At 54.9% G+C, this 9903-nt stretch overlaps 1 pseudogene; it reads left to right on the top strand.

Moving 5' to 3' along the window:
- Nucleotides 803-7170, top strand: LOC110404779 (annotated as a pseudogene).

The following is a 9903-nucleotide window of genomic DNA, read 5'->3' as shown; positions in this document are numbered from 1 at the left end:
GGGAGCTCTGTGCCCCTCACAGAGACTGCTCCCTACAGCCCCCCAACACCCAAGGGAGCGTGGGGGCCCCTCTGGTTGGTGGCCCTTCACAGACAGACATGAGGACGAGTTAGACATGCAGATCAGCCTGCAGGTACTGCAGGGAAAGGGCTCCAGATGTGACAGACCTTGAGCCCCATCCCCATCCCTGCTGGCAGCAGGAGACCCTACCTTCACCCATCAGAAAACTGCCCTTAGAAAACTGCCCCTAAAAGCAGCTCCACTTCTCTTCCCTGTATTCTAGCAGGAGAATACTCAGAGGCATCCTGCTTTGAGGCAGCTTCCTTACGATTTCCAGTTTACTTCTACGCATGGTCAATTTCCAGATGTTACTTTGTCAGCAATCACTTTCTTTCAGCTTAAGAAGATCTTCTTTCCCTCCGTGGGTGTGCACATGGTGTGTTGTTTTGCTGGTTTAAAAGAATCAAGATCCCCTGATCTCTGCTCCTAAGCTGCAGTATTTCCACAGGCAGCTCAGTGCCTGACCCAGGATCAGCCCTTTTCTTTCCCTGCCTGGTTTCCGTGTTCGTGTGTGCATGCAGGGAGCTGAGCGCACTCATCCTGGCAGGCTCTCCTGTGTCACAGTGCTGCTGCTCATGGTGATGCCTCTGATGGAAGCGCTTGTGTTTCTCACTGTGTATCTGTGTGTGCTTTGTGACCCTCAGCTATTCAAGGACAAGGTGGAGCATCCCCATCTCACCCCACCCAGGACCAACAGCAGCCAGAACAGGATGCTGATATTCTTCCTGGGTGTCTTGGCACCATGGAAAACCACTCAGATGTCTCCTCCATGTACCTGCTGATGCTGCTGGGGAACTGGATGGTCCTTGTCATCATTAAGGCAGAGCAGAGCCTGCACATACCCATGTAAGTGCTCCTCTCTGTGCCAGTTGTGGCCATCCTAGGCCCATCCACATCTGCATTCCCAACCACACTGAGGATGCTGTGGCTGGAACCAGAGAGATCAGCTTAGCACCTGCCTTTTCCAAATGTTTTTCATTCACAGCCCCACAGACACTGAATGTGCCTTCACTCTGGCAATAGCCTTCGATCATGGCATGGCCATCTGCCACCCACAACGATATTCCTCCATCCTCACTGACTCCATCATGGAGTAGGATGAGAGATAATGGCCTCAGTTTGTGCCAGGGGAGGGTCAGGTTGGATTTAGCAACAATTCCTTCTCCAAAGAGTGATCAGGCACTGGCACGGGCTGCCTGGGGGGGGGTCACCATCCCTGGGAGTGTTCAGAGCCGTGGGGAAGTGGCACTGAGGACACGGTCAGTGGGCACAGTGGATGGGTTGGGCTTGGGCTTGGGGATCTTGGAGGGCTTTTCCAGCCTTCATGATTTGATGATTCTATGAACATCTGCGTGGCAATTCTCCAGCTGCCCAGCTGTATTTCTCCAGACCACCAAGCTCTTCCATCCCTACTGCTTGCACCCAGACACCATCAAACACGCTTGGACATGATCACCAGCAGTGTCTGTGGCCTTTTTGTGCTCCTCTCCACGCTGGGTTTGGACTTGCTCTTTGTCCTTCTGTCCTATCTTCTGATCCATAAGACTGTTCTGAACACTGTCACTCGGAGAGAGTGTCCCAGAGCCCTCAACACCTGCATCTCCCATGTCCGTGCTGTCCTGCTCTTCCTTATCCCTAAGATCTGCCTCTCCATAATGCTCTGGTTTGGCAAAGAAGTGTCACCCCAGGCCAACACTTTCACAGCCAACTCAGTTTCCCTGCTCCACCCATCCTGAACCCCACTGTCTGCAAGGTGAAAACCAAAGGATCCAAAGACAGGCACTGAGGATGCTCTGCCAGCGAGGGGTCTGCAAGCCCAGGGTTGCCATTTAAAGCCAACAGGATGGTCACTGCCAACTGATTTCTGCAAGGTTCAACCCCAGGAACAACAGTCAGGAGAGGGGAATGCGCCCAGCACTTCTGCCAGGGTAGGGATATATGGAAGGTAAAATGTGTATGGAAGGGAAAGGGTTAGAAGGGTTGCCCAAGGAGGCTGTGGATGCCCCGTCCCTGGAGGCATTCCAGGCCAGGCTGGACGTGACTCTGGGCAGCCTGGTCTGGTGGTTGGCGACCCTGCACTCAGCAGGGGGGTTGAAACTGGATGATCTTTGAGGTCCTGTTCAACTCAGGCCATTCTGTGATTCTATGAAAGAGTAGGTGCTGACTGACTGTCAGCAAGTGGTGGCCAGTGCACCCCTGGGGTTACAACACATGCAGCAACAATCTTGGATTCTCAAACATTAAGCAAAATCGTTGCCTTCTCTCTAAACACTCTTTCCCTCACTTGTTTCGTTGTGTTTTGCCTGGAGCACTTGACCTGGGTCAGACCGCAGCACCAGGTTTCTTGAAATGACCACGATTCCCAGATTACGCCGCACTAATTAGCACGCTGGGGTCTCCATGGGGCACTGCATCACAGCGCCCGCCTCGGCCTGGCCCACACCTGAAGTTGGATTTCTCCCCACTTCAGCGCCTTCCAGAGGAAGCCGTTCTCCTCCAGCTGTCCCAGAGGTGCAGGCGCCGAGCAAACTCTTGGCAGGGCATTTTTAAACAACTCCAGCAGTGAGGATTTTGTTGCCATTTCTTTCCGCCACCGTTCATCATGCACCATGCACACAGCACTGGCAGCTGCAAGCAGTGCGTCCCGGGGTGGGGGGAGCACGGTTTGTACAGAGCACAAAGTTTTGGTGACAAATATGCTAAGAAAAAGCGGTTCAGCAGACACTGCCAGGCTTGCCATGGTTCAGCACACATCTATAAAGGCATGAAGATGTGTACACGCATCCCCCTATGCGTAATGAAATGACAAGTCCGCAGAAGACCCTGGAGGCTGCAGTTCTGCTGCTTGCAGGAATGAAATTTGGGGTTGTTCTGTGAGCCGGACAGCAGAGCCTGAGCTGTGCAGCACCAGGGAGGGGGCACCTCTCTGGGCAGCAGTGCCACGGCCACACAGCACAGAATTTCTCCCAAACTCCTATCCTCAATCTCCCCCCTTTTAGCTTAAAGCCTTTTCCCCGCGTCCCCCAGGTTTCCGCAGGCTCAAAGAGCAGTGAGACGCGTTCAGAGGAAAGCGATCCCTTGACACCTTCCCCGAGCCCGAGCTTCCCCCGCACGCTGCGGGCTCCGGGTCGGGGTTGCGGGGGCTGCGGAGCCGGTGTCGGTGCCGGGCGGGAGCGGAGCCCCTGGCGGCTCTCTGCTTCCCCCTGGCGGGCGCGGGGCGCAAGTACAGCCGCGGAGGTGGCGGGGTGGGGGGAGCTGTCCCCGCACCGGAGCTGCCCCGTGGGCTCCGCGTCCCCTGCCAGGACCCTCCCAGAAAGGCCGCTTCGTCTTTTCTTCCTCCTTTCCGCATTTTCTTCTTTTTTTTCTGTGGCTCTAAGTGAGGTCTACTTGAGAGGGTACTCGGCCCAGCGGTTTCCCGGAGGCCTTTTGCAGAGGAGGGGCCGTGGGGCCGCTGTGGGTTGAAGGATGCTGCGCACGGAGCCGTGCCCCAGCCCACGAGCACAGCCCCTGGGCTTAAGGCCGTGCGTGCCCTCATGTTTTCGCTTTCGGGCTGAAAAGCCAACAGCTGAGGAACACGAAGCCTGCGCCCGCTTCTCAAGCCAGAGCTGGAGGCACAGCTGTGGGACTGGGCAGGGAACGCCTGAAATCACAGAATTGCAGGGCTCGGAAGGGACCTCTAGAGATCATCGAGTCCGACCCTCCCCCGAATGCTGGGCAGTGCCACAGCCAGCCCCATTCCCTGCAGAGAGTTGTCCTGCTTTCAGCTGGGTTAGAATTTATGCTCTTCCTAGCTGCTGCAAGGGTGATGTTTAGGATTTAGGATGGGAATAATGCTGATAACACACCAATGTTTGGGCTATTGCAGGGCAGTGCTTACACAAGCCAAGGATGTTTCAGCTTCTCACACTGCCCTGCCTGCACGAGGGGAGGGAAGAGCCTCCCCCCCCCCCCCACCCAGCACAGAGCTCTGCATGCCGCTGGCTCAGCACATACTGAGGCATCCAGGGCAGAACTGGAGCAGGTAATTGCAGATTCACCAATAAAATACTGATTTCCAGGCATCAGAAATAACCCTTAGGCACACAACTCAAGGGGGTGAATGAGGCATGAGGACCTCGTTTAATTAAAACCATGTGTTCCTACACTAGATTCAGCCTGAGCCAGGGGCTAAGTGCTGCAGTATCTGTGCTGGGGCTGGATGTGCACATGCTAACAGCTGGCAACAACGAATCCTTGCAAATATCCCATTTGCGGGAGCTTGAAAATCGAATTTTGAAAAGCTTATTGCCGTGATGTCAGACCACAGTCTTCCTGACTCAAAGAAAGGGAAAAGGAAATATATAAGTGAAGACAATCTATCTGGTTTCATTTCGGCCACTAAATCCAGATTTATTGCTTAATTTAAGGTACCCAGGTTTTTAGACCTTTATTAGCTTCCATTCCCCCACAACCTCTCTCCCCTCACCCACCTGCTTCCCATTCCTGCTCTCTGTTAATATTGGAGTTCCTTTTTATGTCCCCAAAGAGGGCCCTCGCAGAGCACGATCCAGTGCTGAGTGCTCAGAGCAGGAACTGCAGCACACGCCTTTACAGAGCAGAGACACTTGCTGCATTCATCACCCGGCGTTTGAAGCAGCATTCAGATGCCCACGCAGGCAGAGGAAGGCAGCGAGCAGAGCAGATCCTGCACCGTCTCTGTAGGTTTGGTTGGAAAGCATCAGGACCATCATCTGCGTGCCTTCAACATCCCATCCCATCCCGCTCTCTCCATCACGGTGGCATTGTCCTGTGCTGGAATCTCCCCAGGCCGGTCACGCGGAAGGATTTCCAGCCCAAATCCCTTCATTTTGGTCATGCTTTTCATCACGTTTGTCCAGCTGCACAGAGCTGAGCTCTGTGTGCAAGCCCCGTGGGAGCACACAGCACATAATTGTTGCTGTTGGCCGTGTCCGCGGCACTGGCTGTCACGGAGCAGGTGAGTTGTGTGCAGCAGCTGCAGCTGGGCACGTTGCTGGTGCTGAGGGGCCTGGTTTGAGCCAGAAGGTAGAAAACTCCCCCAGATCACACAGCACTTAGGCTCTGAGGTCAGCACCTTGCAGGGGAGGTGGGAGCACGGGTGGAAGTCCCAGGGCAGCACCCAAGAGAAAAGCTGCAGCAGCACCTGGTGTGCAGAGAGGACTCTGTATGGAGAGGAATCTGCACACACAGGCCCTGCATATCTGGTCACTGGAGGGTCTGGGCTGGGTGGGTGCACACCTGTGGCAGCTGAGGCCACACAGAGGGTGTGATGCAGCACGGGGCACACTGCACTGGGGCAGCGCTGCACCAGGGCTCTGCACCCTGCTGCAGTGTAAATACCCCCACAGCACCGTGGGGCAATCCCTGGGCACTGACTTGAGCAAATGCCGAGGATGCTGAGCACCTCTGTGCAACCCCTGAGCTGCTGCACAACTCGCCTGTCTCCCAGTGCCGTGCTCTGCCTCAGACCTTTCCTTCTGAATTCTGCTTTCAAACTCAGCAGCGGCTCTGCCTCCCAGCACGCAGCCACTCGCTGTGATCACACACTCCACATGGAGCTCCTCTTCCACGCTGCTTTGTTCTGCACCGGCTCTTGGCTCAGCCAGCAGCAAACACCGTGCTGCCCCCGGTGCTGTGCCTTGCAGGGACCCCAGTCTGCTGCCATGCAAAGTGTGGAATGAAAGAGAGGTGAGGGAGGCACAGAAAGAAGCAGCGTGCTGCATGGAATCAGCATCAGTCAGCCCCAACCTGTCACCTGCCTCGTGTCTTCTGGGTGCAACAGAACAAAGCGCAATAAATAATAGCAATGAGGGCCTGGGGGTGTGGGTTCCTGGGTGCTCAGCCAAGCCTGGCACTGACTTGTGGCTGCCGGCAAATCCCTCTGCTGGATTTCAGCACCTGGTCTATGAGGCACGCTTTTTAATTTAATTTATCGCTTGGTTTGGAGTCAATACCTAAAGCACGCTCCTCCAGTGCGTGAGAGGAATGTTATTTTCAAACAGCTTCGGGATCCAGAGAAACAAACTGCTCCAGCAAAGCCCAGGTGCGTTTCAAGAGCTGTGCTTCCCACCCGCCCCATTTCTGCTCATGGGGCAGGGAGCCCAGACCACCTCAGACCCCAGCCCACTGCCAGCCAGAGCACGCAGCCTGCCTCCATCCTGCTGCTGGGCACGGCGGGCCAGGAGGAGCTGCACGCTGGGCTCTCCTTCCCCTTCTGCCTGATGTACATCGCAGCACTCCTCAGCAGCCTTCTCCTCCTGTTTGTCAATGTGATGGAGCGAAGCCTGCACGAGCTGATGTACTTCTTCCCAGCCGTGCTGGCGGTGTCTGTTCTCGTGTTGTCCTCCTCCACGCTGCCCAAAGCCCTGAGCGTATTCCAGTTCCTTTCCAAGGAGATGTCTTTCCATGCCTGCCTTATTCAGATATTCTTCACTCACATGAGCTTCATTGTAGAGTTGACCATTCTACTTGCCATGGCTCTGGACCACGCTGCCATCTGCAGCCCCCCGTGATAGACCCCTGTGTTCGTGCACGTGGTGGTAGCCAAGGGAGGGCTGGCTGCCCAAGCCCAGAGCTTCTGCAAGATGTTCCCAACCATGTTCCTCCTCCAGAGGCTGCTGTTCTGTGGGCACAGTGTCATGCTGCACACCTGCTGTGAGCACACAGGCATCGCCCGCCTGGCCTGTGCCAAGGTCTCCACCAACATCTCGTGCGGCTTTGCCACCACCCTCCCGTGCCCAGGTTGGACATGGTGCTCATCACAGCATCCTAGGGCCATCTTCAGGCTCTCCTCCAATGATGCTCAAGTCAAGGCAGCTGGCACCTGCAGCTCTCATGAATGTTTTACATTAACTTTCTACACAGCAGCACTTTTTTCATTTTTCCACTCATCGCTTTGGCCACAACGTCCCCCACCACATCCATGTCCCGCTGGCCAACCTCTGTGTGCTCCTACCACCCGTGTTAAACTCCATCATCTACACAGTGAAAAACAAGCTAGTCAGGGAAAGGGTGTCCCCAATGCTCTTTAGGACTGGGCAATGGCAATGGCAGGGATGTTTTTCCTCTGACAGGAAATCACAGAGAAATTAACTGCACCGGAGAAGCAAAGTGCATGTGTGTGCAATAACACGGCTTCCTCCTTTTTTAGACTCACCTCAGCACCTTTACTGAGCAGATTTCCTGGTAGATCCTTCCTCAGAATAAATCACATCACTCCCATGAAAGGAAAAAATGGTGGGGAACCACGTAGCAGAATTTAACTGAAGCAGCCTCATGCTGTCCCATGAACATCAGAGCTTTATCAGAGGGTTTGGTTGCCTCAAGGCCAGGAGAAGCAGCTGAGCCGAGGTGTGTTGGAAGGGCAAGGGGGGAAGCCCACCCCGGGACCACCGAGCAGCCCAGGGCAGCCCAGGCTTCCCAGAGACTTTCCTGATGTTCTGCTGGAGCCAGGGCCCACTTTGGTCTGGAAGTCTCTCCTCCCTTTGGACCAGAAAATTCTTAATTTGACCGGCCCCAGCAGAAGCAGATACCCAGAGCTCCCCAGTCACCACCACTGCAGTTGTGGGAAGTCCCATGCTCTTAGGACAAGCAGGATTTGTCTGTAAGCCAGGGCTGTGGGGTGAGCAGAGCTCGATCACAGCAGGGAACCAGGGTGGTGAAACATTCACAGACCTGTGAGGATCAGCCTGAACACTCTGTGTGCGATCATCCACCTCTGCCCCCAGGTTCCAGCAAGGCCAAGAGAGGGGAAGCTCCTCTGCACAACCACAGCCTGAGCAATTCCTCCTTCCCCTGAAAACATGCCATCAGGAAACCACTAATCTTCAAGGACTGGTCTTGACCGTGTGTATCTTGTCCTTCTTGCCATCTCTGGTAGCACATGATTAATTAATGGATTAATTGCAGCTGGTCAGAGAACCTACCAGGGGAGGTGCCCTGCTAGACCTGCTGTTTACAAACAGGGAAGGTCTGGTGGGGGATGTGGAAGTTGGGGGCTGCCTTGGACACAGCGACCATGAAATGGTAGAGTTCTCGATTCTTGGTGGAACCAGGATAGGGGACAGCAAAACTGCTACCTTGGACTTTCGGAGGGCAGACTTTGAATTGTTCAGGAGGCTGGTAGGGAGGGTCCCTTGGGATTTGGTCCTGGAGGGTAAAGGGGTCCAGGAAGGCTGGTTGCTCCTCAAGAAGGAAGTCCTGAAGGCGCAGGAACAGGCTGTCCCCCTGAGCCGCAAGATGAGCCGGCGGGGAAGGAGACCGGCATGGATGAACAGGGAGCTTTTCCTGAGGCTCCAGGAGAAAAAGAGAATCTACCTCCTGTGGAAGAAGGGACAGGTAACTCAGGGAGAGTACAAAGAGGTTGCCAGGATGTGCAGGGAGAAAATTAGAAAGGCAAAGGCCCAGCTCGAATTAAGCTTGGCTGCTGGGATTAAAGAGAACAAGAAACTCTTTTACAAATATATTAACAGTAAGAGGAGGACCAAGGAGAATCTCCATTCTTTACTGTATGAGGCTGGGAATGTGGCCACTGAAGACAATGAAAAGGCTGAGGTTCTCAATGCCTTTTTTACGTCTGTCTTTAAAAGCCAGACCAGTTATCCTCAGAGCACTCTACTCTCTGACCTGGAAGTCTCGGATGGGGAGCGAAACAAATCCCCCATGATTCAGGAGGAAACAGTCAGAGACCTACTATTCCACCTGGACTGCCACAAGTCCATGGGGCCGGATGAGATCCACCCGAGAGTACTGAGGGAGCTGGTGGAAGAGATAGCCAAGCCGCCTTCCATCATCTGTCTGCGTTCCTGGTCAACTGGAGAGGTCCCAGAAGACTGGAAACTTGCCAATGTGACTCCCATCTACAAGAAGGGTCGTAAGGAGAATCCGGGGAAGTAGGGGCCTGTCAGCCTGACCTCGGTGCCAGGGAAGGTAATGGAGCAGATTGTCCTGAGGGAGATCATGCGGCATTTGCAGGACAACCGGGGGATCAGGCCCAGCCAGCATGGGTTTGAGAAGGGCAGGTCCTGCTTGACCAACCTGATCTCCTTCTATGATCGAGTGACCCGTCTGGTGGATGAGGGAAAGGCTGTTGATGTGGTCTACCTAGACTTCAGCAAGGCCTTTGACGCTGTCTCCCACAGTATTCTCCTGGAGAAACTGGCAGCCTGTGGCTTGGACAGGTACACCCTTTGCTGGGTAAGGAGCTGGCTGTAGGGCCGGGCCCAGAGAGTGGTGGTGAATGGAGTGAAATCCAGCTGGCGACCGGTCACGAGTGGTGTTCCCCAGGGGTCGGAGCTGGGGCCTGTCCCCTTCAGTATCTTTATTGATGACCTGGATGAGGGCATTGAGAGCACCCTCAGTAAGTTTGCAGACGACACCAAGCTGGCAGGAAGTGTCGATCTGCCTGGGGGTAGAGAGGCCCTACAGAGAGATCTGGACAGGCTGGATCTCTGGGCTGAAGCCAATGGGATGAGGTTCAACAAGACCAAGTGCCGGGTCCTGCACTTTGGCCACAGCAACCCCTGGCAACACTACAGGCTTGGGGCAGAGTGGCTGGAAGGTTGTGTGGAGGAAACGGACCTGGGGGTATTGGTCGATGCTCGGCTGAGCATGAGCCAGCAGTTTGCTCAGGTGGCCAAGAAGGCCAATGGCATCCTGGCTTGTATCAGAAATAGTGTTGCCAGTAGGAGTAGGGAAGTCATTGTCCCTCTGTACTCAGCCCTGGTGAGGCCGCACCTCGAGTACTGTGTCCAGTTTTGGGCCCCTCACTGCAAAAAAGACATTGAGGCCCTGGAGCGTGTTCAGAGGAGGGCGACGAAGCTGGTG

Source organism: Numida meleagris, chromosome 1 (genome assembly GCF_002078875.1).
Source record: "Numida meleagris isolate 19003 breed g44 Domestic line chromosome 1, NumMel1.0, whole genome shotgun sequence".
Taxonomy (NCBI): domain Eukaryota; kingdom Metazoa; phylum Chordata; class Aves; order Galliformes; family Numididae; genus Numida; species Numida meleagris.
The sequence above is the reverse complement of the archived record's forward strand: the minus strand, read 5'-3'. Positions and strand labels throughout refer to the sequence as shown.